This window comes from Haliotis rufescens, unplaced genomic scaffold (assembly GCF_023055435.1).
Source record: "Haliotis rufescens isolate VD_foot unplaced genomic scaffold, xgHalRufe1.0.p SCAF_22, whole genome shotgun sequence".
Classification (NCBI taxonomy): domain Eukaryota; kingdom Metazoa; phylum Mollusca; class Gastropoda; order Lepetellida; family Haliotidae; genus Haliotis; species Haliotis rufescens.
Window position 1 is genome coordinate 11,314,309 of NW_025963913.1, and position 14,181 is coordinate 11,328,489.

Sequence of the window (14,181 nt, forward strand, 5' to 3'; positions counted from 1 at the left end):
ACTAATAAGAGGCTGCGTAGATTGTCAATTATACTTTTTGTAAAATTGCCTTTGCAGCCCTTGTGGCACAATATGGTCAAAGGCGATGCAAAGACAGCAATATTCCAGCTGTATCCTGTATATGTAAATAACCAGGTCGGAATCAGACAAACCAGTAATTGATGTCATGAGCACCGACACTTGCCATTTGTGTTCCATGAGATGCAATCAACCCAGTCATCGGTCATGATCACTCAAGCCAAATAGTTACCTGTTTTTAAATATGAACTCAACAAAACCAATGTTCTGTTATAAAAGTTTAAAGACAGGGTCACATTCAAGAACGATCAGTTTCATAACCCAAATAGGTTCAAATGAGATGTCAAAATACCAAAGCAGGTTCACCCAATGGATGCAAAGATTTTATGTCATACATTTTCATAAAATCTGAAAAGGGAAGGTTGTTAGAGAACAGTGCCAACGCGAAACTGGATCTTCCACCCATCCAATCCAAAATCGGATAACATTCATTCATTATTGAATTGCTACCACAAGGTCTATCCCCAAAACGATGGACTCAACTTTGATGGTATAGACAAACCTACACCAATCTCACAAATTGATAAGGCAGAAAAGCAAAATAATTTAGCTATAAATGTTTTCGGACATTCTTCTAAAGGAATTGTTGTACACAGGATAAGCTCCGCTCCAGAACATATTCCCAGAATCAATTCATTTCTGATCGAAAAAGATGGTAAATATCATTATACGTGGATAAAGAGTTTAAACAGGCTATTATACGATCAAACAAAACATGCTAGAAAGAAATATTTCTGCGAAAGATGCCTGCATGGGTACAGCAGACAAGATCTATTAGAAGCGCATAAAGAAGACTGCAGAGGTGTTGGACAGACTGCTATCAGGATCGATATACCTAAAGAGGGAAAAAATATATTAAAATTTGAACATTATTGTAATCAAATGCCAGTACCATACCTAATTTACGCTGATTTCGAAGCGTTTATCAAACCTATATAAAATACTGAACGCAATACTGATAGTATTTTTACGTACAAAACTCAAGAACATATTCCTTGTGGGTTTGGATATATAGTTGTAAGATATGATGGGAAAACAAACCCGCCCGTGATTTTACAGAGGTCCCGATGCAGTGGGAAAGTTCCTAGAATATCTACAAAATGAAGAGAGAATAATCAGGGAAAACCCATGCGTAAGAAACCCATGCGTATGACGACGGATGATTGGAGGGCCTATAAGAAGTCAACGAGTTGTCATGTTTGTAATAAATCCCTGAATGGGGATTCCGTAAGAGATCATTGCCACGTCACGGGTAATTATCGGGGAGCCGTGCATAACGAGTGTAACTTGAAACTAAAAATGAATTCTCAAACAATACCCATCCCCGTTGTGTTTCATAACCTTAGAGGATACGATTCCCATCTCATTATGCAAGCTATCTCAAAGACCGACGGCGGCTTAACATGTATTCCTAATAATGTGGAAAAATACATATCATTCTCGTTGACTAAAACTATACATTATACGGAAAAGGATGAGAAAGCCAGAATAAAGCAAAGTAATGGGCTTAGATTCATAGACTCCGTACAGTTTCTGTTATCTTCCCTGGACAATTTAGCTAATGCGAACAATTCCGATGACTTTGCAATAACAAATCAATATACCGATCGGATAACACGGCATTTGTTGTTGAGAAAAGGTGTATATCCTTACGAATATATGGATGATTGGTCTAGATTCGATGAAACTAAATTACCACCCCTTGAATCATTCTATAGTAACTTAACAGAATCTAAAATAACCAATGCCGATTATGAACACGCTCTGACGGTCTGGGATAAATTAGGTTGTAAGAATTTAGGTAATTATCACGATCTGTACTTAAAAACCGATGTACTGTTACTCGCCGATATATTCGAGATATGTAGAAAGACATGTTTAAAACAATACGGTTTGGACCCTGCATGGTACTATTACAGTCCCGGACTATCGTGGGATGCATTGTTGAAGAAGACCGGTGTAGAACTAAAACTACTCACCGATTACGATATGCACTTGTTTATTGAGAAAGGATTAAGAGGTGGTATATCGATGGTTGCGAAAAGGTATTCTAAGGCTAATAATAAATTAGTGGAAGGGTATGATCCGAGTAAACCCGCCACGCACATTTGTACGGATGGGCTATGAGTCAACCTTTACCCACGGGTGGTTTTGAGTGGGTCGATGTGAATGATATCCATGAGGTCGATGTAAATAAAGGGTACATACTAGAAGTTGACTTGGAATATCCCACTTTGTTACATAAAGATCATAACAGTTATCCGCTAGCTCCTGAAAGATTAATGGTTAATAAAGATTGGATGTCGGAATATCAACACTCCTTGATGGGTAATACTAGGTTAGCTAACGTAGAAAAACTCGTACCAAATTTGATGGATAAGACAAAATATATAGTTCACTACAGAAATCTCCAGTTATATCTATCGTTAGGTATGAAACTAAAGAAAATACACAGAGTTCTAAAGTTTGATCAAAGCCCTTGGATGAAGCCCTATATAAGACTGAACACAGATTTAAGAAAGATAGCTACCAGCGATTTCGAAAAGAATCTGTATAAGCTCATGAATAACTCAGTATTTGGTAAAACTATGGAGAATCTAAGGAAGCGTGTTGATGTTAAATTAGTCAGATCTAATGAGGAAGAAAGACTCAGGAAACTTATAGCCAGTCCGGCTTTTAACTGAAGTAAGATATTCGATAACGACTTAGCCGCGTTGCATATGCAGAAGAGTAATATAAAACTCAACAGACCGGTGTACGTTGGTATGAGTATTCTCGACTTGTCAAAACACTTAATGTATGACTTTTATTACAACAAACTTAAGAAGCAATACGGTGATAGATGCGAGGTGTTATATACCGACACAGATTCTTTGTTGATAGAAACACAAACCAAGGATGTGTATAAAGATATGGCAGAAAAAATAGATATGTACGACACGAGCAATTACCCAAAAGATAATCCACTGCACAGCGTAGTAAATAAAAAGGTGTTAGGTAGGATGAAGGATGAATGTGCTGGGACCTGTATTGCTGAGTATGTTGGATTAAGACCTAAGATGTATTCTATAAAGAAGTCTGATAATGGAGAGATAAGGAAAGCTAAGGGTGTTAAGAAGTATGTGGTAAAAAAGCATATCAAACACGAACAGTATAAAGAAGCATTATTCAACAGTAGAACATTCGAACACAAGATGAACTCTTTAGGAAGTTACAATCAAAGTATATATGGATTAAGAATGAACAAGACATCATAATCCACCCATTCGGTTGATCTCAATCGTTCGGATTTCATTTCGATCCCATACTGATAGCCAAACAAACGTTCCGCTAATGTCCGGTTAAATCTTTCGACGATAGCTTGACTATGGTGGGCCTCTTTTTCACCACACCTGATTTCGACATCGTGCTTTGTTAACAGTTTAGTTTTCTGATCCAATAAACTCGTGACCAGGATCAACTGGAAATAGCTTAGGCCATTTTAGTGGTCCGCGTTTATATATGCGACTCAGTGCATTAGCTACTTCTGTTGAATCTTTCGAGGTTAATGGCTCAGCCTCTTTGTATCGACTAGCCACGTCCACTACGGTTAAAGCGTATTTATACGTTTTGCGTCTTACCTTATCATGGGGAGGAAACAAGAGGTCAGCTTGATGAACTTCATTTGTTGTAAAAATATCAAACTTCTTCCTCGGTATATAATGCGGTGCCGGTAAGTATATTTGCCACATCGTTTGTTTCTTTAACCAGTCCTTGGCCATATCTTTAGATGCCTTATCCGCAATGGCTAATTTTTGTATTGCTCCTATACCTTTCCAATATCCTCGTGGGCTATAGTAAATTTTATTCATTATTAATTAAAATTGATGTTTCTTTTAATACGACTCATGACGATCGTTGAATCGCATAAGCTTTTATGCATAAAAAATTCCCTCTGTAGTAGTGGTATAGGTATATGAATCAAGCTCCAGTGGAAGTGGTCCAGAACCATCATTACCTATACTACTGCCCACACTGAGGACCCATTCTGACACCACGTCATCATGTACCATCTTCAGTGGGCAACACAGCACAAGCATTGGCACCAACAGCAGTGGAGAAGACGAGAGCCGTTATTGTATCTCAACGGCAGATGGCACAGAGAGAGTCTGGCGACGCCGTGGGAAACGTTATTCGGATGCTTGTGTTGTTGAGAGAGACTTGTGGAGTGGTCTGAACATAATGGTGTGGGGTGGAATTGGTCTTGCACAGAGGGTCGGCCCCGTGGTCTTCCAGGACATGGGTCCAGGGAGGGGCAATGACGTCACAGCAGCTCGGTACATTGATCAAATCTTGAGACCATACGCTATACCTCATTTGGCACGTCGCCGCAACCACAAGTTTCAGCATGATAATGCCCGTGCCCACACTGCAAGAGCAACAAGAGACTTCCTCCAGCAGAATGGCATCAGAACCATGCAGTGGCCTGCCCTCAGTCCCAATTTAAATCCCATGGAGCACCTGTGGGACGAGATTCAAAGACCGCTGAATGACGTCCGACCAAGGCCGACAACTGCCCAGAGTGTGGGCTCAAGTGCCTATGGCCTTCATCAACCGCCTCAAACCATTCCATGTATCGACATTGCACGGCAGTCAGCAATGCACATGGCGGACACACGAGATACTGACTTGTGAGACGAGTGTTGTGTTTCACTTTAAGAACATTTGACACTTTAATTTCAACCTTGATGATCAGTTTTGCCAAGTTTCACCTTTTTAATATGTCTCAAAGTATGTTTACTGTGTTAGGACAAATAAGGTTTCTCATGTATCTATCCATGGTGATGTTTCTTTTCCGGTTCAGTATATGTTCCTGTGGCATCGAGGGGTTAACAAAATTTGCTGTCAGCATTGACAATTACATACTTTCTGCTAACATTGAGGATTAAAATATTGACAAATATGTAACAGTACCAAATTGTTGCTCGTAATTGTAATAAAGAAGTTATTCATCAATAAATCGTATCCTTACTTAGTACTTCTAAATGCCTCTCAAAGAAGTTAAAGAAGTATCACACTCCCCAATATTTTAATCTGGAACCATGAATGTCACATGAAATATAGTATAACATTGTTGCAATACACAATATTCGAATGAACATAAGACAAAGTTTTAACTCTAATGTGTATATGCATTCTGTGGATAAATACTTTTCTTATGCCGATCCATATTTTTCAGTACCTTTTATGACTTTGAAAGTAAACCCCATATTGGTGACAAACATTTACATAAAGTACGAGAACATTCCAGAGAAAAGAATTCAGAGAAATGTTACATCACATGCAGATTACGGACAAGCCCCATTTCCTCTGATCTTGACTCAAGCCTTGTCATGAAGTCTTATACCATATTAAGTTAAATACATTATAACTTTTAGAGAGAAAGCAACTAAACCACACCTTAGTTTAGGGCAGTATTTATCTTGTGACCATATGACTAATAACAGGACATAATGTATTCATCATATCCATGTTTCCACTGTGTTAGCTTGTCCCCTGTGGGGACTGCTAGTTAGAGTATGTCCGACGAACATATGCATGTTGTACCTGGCAACTTAATGGATTGGGTTGTCAGGCTTTGTGACTTAGCTGACAACATGTCAACCAACCCTGACAGTGTGGAATGTTGCACATGATATCAATCACCCACTTTCAAAAAGCTGGCGTGGCTGACTTAATAAGGCTGATGATAAGAAAACAGGATTCTAACCACATGAAGAAAATTCTGTTGTCATCATTGGTGGGTACAAGCCTTTGTAATTCAACTTTTCTGCATCAGTGGTTTCTGAGGCTATATTTACAGTGCAAAGAAATTAATTTTGGAAGAATTTGAGAGCATGGTCCAATAGGAGTGTCAAATTGAGATGAAAATATGAAATACTGTGAAAAATTGAGCATACTAACTTGACATATACCAATATTATTACATCATTACATCCAATCAAACCTGTTGCTCACATTGCAACTGCTATATGAATGCATCCATACAAAATTTCAGCTGAAACTGTCATGCAATTTTTGACAAGAAGTTGGAAACATAAAAAGTTCATGGATGCCACCATCACTGATAGACAACTTGCAATAACTACATTTTAGAAACTCTTAAGGTGGGATCATGCATCAAGTTTACTACTTGTTGGGGAGAAATACATGTTTAATGAAGTGAAGATTTAAAATAGAAAGTCCCATGCTTCCAGCTACCTCAATATGACAGTTAAATGCAGTTAAAGGACACTCAGAGTGCTAACTGACCAAAACATGCCATACAAGTATTAGGTTCAAGTCAGTAAACAAAGGAGCTAGTAGCCATACTTTATGCAACTAAACTCAACAGAAAACACTTCTGTAGTTTTGAACAAATTACATTTTTGAGTGAATGTCCTTGAGAGTGAATTTTGCCTTCAATATCAGTGGCAAGGATTTCAAGAATATTCCAATGGGCTGTCCAGCTTAAAATACAAAAGTATTCATCTAATATAACATATGATTGACTCTTGAAAAAATAGTGCCATGGCTCTGTAGCTCTCCTGAACATAAAGTCAACGGTTCAAAACGTCGGCAAAGACAGACACTTTAAGGAGAACAGTACACACTGACAATGCATGAACATGATTTAGGCCAATCAACTACTGAAATTCCCACCAAAAACAACATGCCAAAGATGGTAATAAGATCATTTCAAATCTATTTTATCATTGCACTGAATGAGCGAAAATTAATAAATGTGACCTCATTCTGGAATCAATAATACATCAGTCACATATTTCCAGGATCAGCAGTTTTCTCTGTAAACAATGCTCTTGGTACCACAATAGATTGACTTTTCACTTTTATCCTCAGGAAATAGTTTATTGTGAACTGTGAGGGTTAACAAATACTTTAATAAAAATGGCATCAAACTGCAAATAAATATATTTCTTTGATGAATAAACGAATCCCCAAAACGAGAAGTGTGGGTTCAGCAATATCAGACAATATATGCTTAACAATATTAGCATCAAACTATATATATTTCCACAATTGATGAAGCCAATATTTCCACAATTCACAAAGCCAATCTGAATAAAAAAAATAATCGCTAAAATACTTATCCATTTCATCATGTTTAATGTAATAACCCAGTTTCCATTTAGCCTTTTCAAAGTAACATGTAATGGCAACTGCAGAAACATTTCATGTAAACTCATTGTAAATCCATACAGTACTAAACCTGAATCTATTAGGTCTGGGGATAACACAGAGTTCTGATTTTTCAATATGGTGCACACTCAAAACAAATTTGACCACCAAATGTAAAAACACTTACACTCAAATGCTGCATTGGTGAACGATAAGGAATTCTAAACCAGACAATTCAAATTATTTCCCCAAACAAACAATGCAGGTTGTCATCTTAATCATTGCAAAACGTAACAGTTAAGCTTTTATGTGCTGCAATGGCAAATTGGGATCTGCAATTTTTCTTTCAAGCAAAATCAGCTTTAACAGGATATATAGTTCACTGCAATAACAAAACAGTTATGACCGTAATGTTTGCAGTGGTAGAAAGTAACATTTTAAGTCCACTAGTCCTTATAATATCATATATCAAAGCAAATTTCTACTTGTCCTTATGATACCTTAAATATTGGACAGTTTGGCAAGGACTACAAGACAAGTGTCAATTTGTAACACTGGTTTACTCTGGCAATGATCAGCACCATTATCATATGCAAAATTAGATGAAATATACGACAGGTCATGCCAGTTCAAAACTTTTCTTTAGTCCACAATTGTTCTATGATTTCTTGAATTTTTTCTTTCTGTATGTCTCCAAACATAATGAATGAGGTTTGTTGTCTTGTGAACTGGTCCCTAACAATATGTAGAGACTATTCAAAGACCAGCAGTCGGCTGACGACATTTACTGTTAAATAAGAAACCTTTCGCTGGTTTAAATATAATATTGTAAATTTTACAATAAATTGTATATTTACAATACTTATCCTATCTCACTATGCATTCCTCCTCCTTCTTACGTTCCCTTGCGTGGAAACGTCCTTGATCAAAGTTTCCAGCTTTTAAGTTTCATTTGCCCAGCCACCAAAGCATCAGCTTGACGACCACCCCAGTGTCTAGGTCATGCACTCGGATCTTGTGCAGCACGCTGTCCTCGATCTGGTCCATTGACTGCCTCATCATTCTCTTTCTTGGAGCTGACAGGCTAGTGTAACTGTGATGCGGGGTCGGATGGGTGGGCATAGATCGTGCGAGATAGGATAAGTATTATAAATATATAATTTATTGTAAAATTTACAAATTTTTAAAATTATCCTACCTCATTCAATGCATTTATCCCATGGAAGGATGGTTGGTCGCAGATTACCTGTTAAGACTCCACATTCCGTCATTCCAACTTTTGTATAACCTCCGGCGTACCGGAAGTATGGTTTTTTAGAGTACGAATAAATGGCGACAAGATGAGCATGTGTTGGTGTCATTCTCAGTGATATGGCGAATTAACAAATGGTAGCAGAGCCTGTCCATATAGCAAAGGTTGTTGTTAGCGTGACGGTGAAAAGAGTATTTGGCTGTGAAGTGTGAAGTTTTAGGATACTTTATTGACTTTCAAGTTTGAAAACGGTCCACGTGCGAAAACATGGCGACCATGAGATTGAATCCCCCGGATTTGGTTAAAGCTGGAAATTATGAACGATACAAACAAGAACTGCTGGCTTGGAGACAGGTAACTGTTGCAAAAACGACTGAACAAGGTGTAGCTGTAGCGTTGTCGCTTCCTTATGACCATCACTTATGTATTCGTGAAAATGTGTTTAAGCACATGAACGTTGCCGATTTATCAAAAGAAAATGGTCTCAACATTTTGATCAAGTTTCTTGATGAACATCTTCTGAAAGATGATTTGACTGATAGTTTGGAAAAGTTTGAAGAGTTTGAAGATTTTCGTAGAGAGAAAGGACAGTCCATTAATGATTATATTACAAAGTTTGATTTGATGTACGACAAGATTAAGAAGAAAAATATGACATTGCCTCCCGAGATTTTGGCTTTTAAGCTGTTGAGACATGCAAATATCTCAAGAGATGAGAAGATGTTGGTGTCGACTGGGATGGACTATTCAAATAAAGGACAATTGTATGAACAATCCCGAACATCTTTGAAGAATTTTTTGGGAAGTGATGTGACAGGTGGAACAAGTAGACAAAGTAGAGGGGGATCATCTTCATATCGAGGGGGTAAAAACATGAACCCTTCTGGTCCAGATGGTAAACCTTTTACTTGTTTGTGTTGTGGTTCCTATAGACACTTGATTGCAAGATGTCCAGACAGCTGGGAGAATTTATCAAAAAGGGTATACTACACAGAGCATGATGAACATGGACATACTAGTGAATCTGAAGAAGAGTATGCTATTTTGTTCACTGGTGATCAAAAAGAGGAAATAGTGTTGCTAGGACTTGAGGCTAGAAATTGTGCTGTGTTGGATTGCGGCTGTTCCAAGACAGTGTGCGGAAAATTGTGGTTGCAGTGTTACAATGACAGTTTATCCAAACAAGAAAAAGAGAAAGTGGTCAAGACTAGCAGTGATACTGTTTTTCGGTTTGGTGGTGGAGATAAGTACAAATCTCTTGGTTCATATGAACTGCCAGCAGTTGTAGGGGGAAAGAAAGTTACTATCATCTCAGATGTTGTCGATTCAGATATACCTCTTCTATTATCACTGTCGGCAATGAAGAGTGCTAAAGTTCATCTTGACTTGGAAAATGACTGTGCGTATGTTTTTGGTAGTTGTGTTTGTCTAAACATGACATCTTCAGGACATTACTGTTTGCCAATCGACTAATGTTATATGTCTTAAGGGACCATATGGGATCGTTGCGCAACGTAGGCCTCCTTCGAGTTCACCGGGCTGGTATAAATATCTTACCCTTACTCTATCCAGAAGTTTTCGTTCTTTGCCTCTCCTCGGTGCTGAAGAATCGGAAGTCACGGATTTCATTTTAATAGCATCGGATGGTGTCTTCCCGATTCATCTCGTTACATCATTATTCAGCGCTGATACAACGGCTGATAATCGTGTCACCCATTCAGTTGATCTCAATCGCTCGGATTTCATTTCGATCCCATACTGATAGCCAAACAAACGTTCCACTAATGTCCTGTTAAATCTTTCGACGATAGCTTGACTGCGGTGGGCCTCTCTTTCACCACGCCTGATTTCGACATTGTGCTTTGTTAACAGTTTTGTTATCGATCCCATAAACTCGCGACCGGGATCTACTTGAAATAGCTTAGGCCATTTTAGTGGTCCGCGTTTATATATGCAACTCAGTGCATTAGCTACCTCTGTTGATTCTTTCCAGGTTAATGGCTCAGTCTCTTTGTATCGACTAGCCAAATCCACTACGGTTAAAGCGTATTTATACGTTTTGCGTTTTACCTTATCATGGGGAAGAAACAAGAGGTCAGCCTGATGAACTTCATTCATTGTAAAAATATCAAACTTCTTCCTCGCTATATAACGCGGTGCCGGTAAATATATTTGCCACATCCCTTGTTTCTTTAACCAATCCTTGGCTACATCTTTAGATACCTTAGCCGCGGTGGCTAATATTTTTATTGCTCCTACACCTTTCCAATATCCTCGTGGGCTATAGTAAATTTGATTCATTATTAATTAATATTGATGTTTCGTTTAATACAACTCATGACTATCGTTGAATCGCATAATCATTTTGGCATAAAAAATGCCACCTGTAGTAGCAGTATAGGTATATAAATCCGGCTCCAGTGGAAGTGGTCCAGAACCCCTATTACCTATACTACTGGCATGGCTTCAGTTCATACCAGCTTGTGTTTGGACAAAATCCTAAGCTTCCAAATATCATGACAGATCGTCTCCCAGCTCTGGAAGGAGTTACTTCTTCAGAGACATTTGCTCAACACTTAAATGCTTTGAATGAGTCAAGAAAGGCTTTCATTGAGTCAGAATCTTGTGAAAGAATTCGTCGTGCTTTGAGAAACAAAATAAGGGCATCAGAAGAAAGATATGAAAATGGTGATCATGTCTACTACAAGAGAGAAGGACAGCAGCGATGGCTGGGACCTGGTAAAGTTGTGTGCCAGGATGGAAAGGTGATCTTTGTTCGTCATGGTGGAGTTTTCGTCAGTGTCTCCAAATAGACTGAAGAAAGTAGGTCATGAATTTGAACATGTTGAAAGAAGTCACAAAGAAGATGATCGTGTTGAAACCATACAAAGTGATGCAAGTGAGGAGGAGATGGGGAATGAGATTTTTGATCTCAACAATAGAGACATAGAAGAGAGCAACATGCAAGAAATCACTGACGGAAGACAAGTTTCAAAAGACATATAATTGAAACAAAATGACAGAATATCACTCAAGACACCAGAAGGAAATTGGGTATTAGCTGAGGTAATATCAAGAGCAGGAAAGAAAGGTGGCAAGTACACAAATTGGTTCAATGTGAGACAAGATTCAGGTGAAGCAGTTAGTGTAAACCTTGACGTGGCAGAGTGGAAAATTGACACTGTAGATGAATGTGTAGATGTGTAGATGTCGTGATGGTTCCAAAGTCAAAACACAACGAGCAATCATGTGTAAGTGCAAAGCTTGAAGAATTGAAGAAGTTAGAATCTTTTGACACTTACGAAATAGTTCTAGATCAAGGACAGCATAGAATTTCAACAAGTATTTGTCACAGAGTGACGAAATATCCCCCACCTGTACACCATAGTACCAAATATGAAGACAATCCAGCGATTAGTTCTTGAGATATTGTGGCAACACCGTTTTCCAACTCCAAAAACAGATTTGCCTGCTGTGACCTTGAAAATGGGGTCAAGGTCACCAAATCTGACAGGTGTATGCGGTGTCTGTATATACACTATAGTTCCAAATATGAAGACAATCCAGCGATTAGTTCTTGAGATATCGCGGCAACACCGTTTTCTAACTCCAAAAGCAGATTTGCCTGCTGTGACCTTGACAATGGGGTCAAGGTCACCAAAACCGACTGGTGTCTGCGGTGTCTGTATATACACCATAGTTCCAAATATGAAGACAATCCAGTGTTTAGTTCTTGAGATATCGCGGCAACACCGTTTTCCAACTCCAAAAGCAGATTTGCCTGCTGTGACCTTGAAAATGGGATCAAGGTCACCAAAACCGACTGGTGTCTGCGGAGTCTGTATATACACGATAGTTCCAAATATGAAGACAATCCAGTGTTTAGTTCTTGAGATATCGCGGCAACACCGTTTTCCAACTCTAGAAGCAGATTTGTCTGCTGTGACCTTGAAAATGGGATCAAGGTCACCAAAACCGACTGGTGTCTGCGGAGTCTGTATATACACCATAGTTCCAAATATGAAGACAATCCAGTGTTTAGTTCTTGAGATATCGCGGCAACAAACAGGTGGGACGTACGGACGGTCGTGAATACTATATCCCCCGCTTCGCGCTTTCGCGCGGCGGGGGATAACAAGATGGGTGATCACAGAGAAGGGACAAGAAGTGAAGGCTAGATTACATGTAGTTGCAAGAGGATTTGAGGAGGGTTTTTCTATGCAGAAGGATTCTCCAACTGTCAGCAAGAGTGTCCTCAGACTATTCCTTGCTATTGCAGCTTGTAAGCAATGGAATGTCAAAACCACAGATATCGGATCAGCTTTTCTGCAGGGAAAAGAATTGGAGAGAGATGTATTCTTGGATCCACCAGAAGAAGCAAATGTCCAGCAAGGATATATCTGGAAATTGAAGCATTGTTTGTATGGACTAAATGATGCTGCTCGTCAGTTTTATCTCAGTGTAGTTGAAGAACTTGTCAAATTAAAGTGTGAAGAATCACCTCTAGATCCAGCTTTCTTCTATTACAAGAATGATTCTGTGTTGTGTGGTATGCTGGTGAGTCATGTGGACGATTTTATGCATTGTGGTGAACCAGACTTTTGAGTCAACTGTGATGAAGCAATTGCATCACAGATTTCTTGCGGGAAAGGTGGAGGAAAAGAGTTTCCAGTATACCGGGTTTGACATTATGCAAGTTGAGAGTGGTGTGTTCATGGACCAGTCTGCATTTATTGAAGAAATACACGTTGAGGTGATATCATCAGATAGAAGTGCGCAGAAAAGGGAGTCACTCACGCCAAACGAAAGCACAAAATTTAGGGGGATAGTTGGAAAATTGAACTGGGCAGTTCAAGGTTCGAGGCCTGATTTAGCCTTTGAGATGATGGATCTTAGTATGAAATTCAAAGCAGGCACTGTGTGTGATCTTATAAGAGCTACAAAAGCCTTGAAAAAATTGAAGTCTGTTTCAACAAAAGTGTATTTTCCTAGGCTGGATGATCAATTGAAATGGAGGATTATTGTGTTTTCAGATGCTGCTCATGCAAATCTGAGTGATGGCATTGGCAGCGTGGGTGCACATGTGATATTTCTTGCTGATGATAGCAATTGTTGTGTTTTGTCATGACATTCTGGCAAGATTAAGAGAGTGGTTCGTTCCACATTGGCTGCAGAGGCTCTTAGTCTTCAGGAGGGGTTGGAAGAAGGAGTGTATCTCAGGGGGGTTTTGGCTGATGTGATCGGCGTTAAAGTGCACATGGAGGCATAGGGGGACAACCGCAGCGTTGTCGATGCCATACATTCAACAAAAATGGTGGATGATAAAAGACTGCGGATTGATCTAGCTGCCATAAGACAGTTGCTTGACAATGGAGAAGTGCTGAAAGTGTGTTGGTGTCCAGGTGAATATCAGTTGGCAAACTGTTTGACAAAGAGAGGAGCATCTGCACACCAACTAATGACTGTTTTGTCATCAGGAAAACTTTCTGGTTTTCAGTGACTCTGTAATCATGGTGATGATGCATGACAGTTCTGACAGGAAAACTTTCGGATTTTCAGTGACTCTGTGATGATGACAGTGTTTTTATCTTTGATTGACTTTCACCAAAAATAACAAAAATATGTTTTTGCTTTTAGATATTTTTATATTTTAAAACAGATCTTTAATAAAAAAATAAATAAGAGAATTTTAT

At 38.9% G+C, this 14,181-nt stretch overlaps 1 protein-coding gene across 2 annotated transcripts in view; it reads right to left on the minus strand.

Moving 5' to 3' along the window:
- LOC124146403 (dynamin-1-like protein) overlaps positions 1-14,181 on the minus strand; it is a 95,931-nt gene that overhangs the window by 31,086 nt on the left and 50,664 nt on the right. The window lies entirely within an intron of this gene.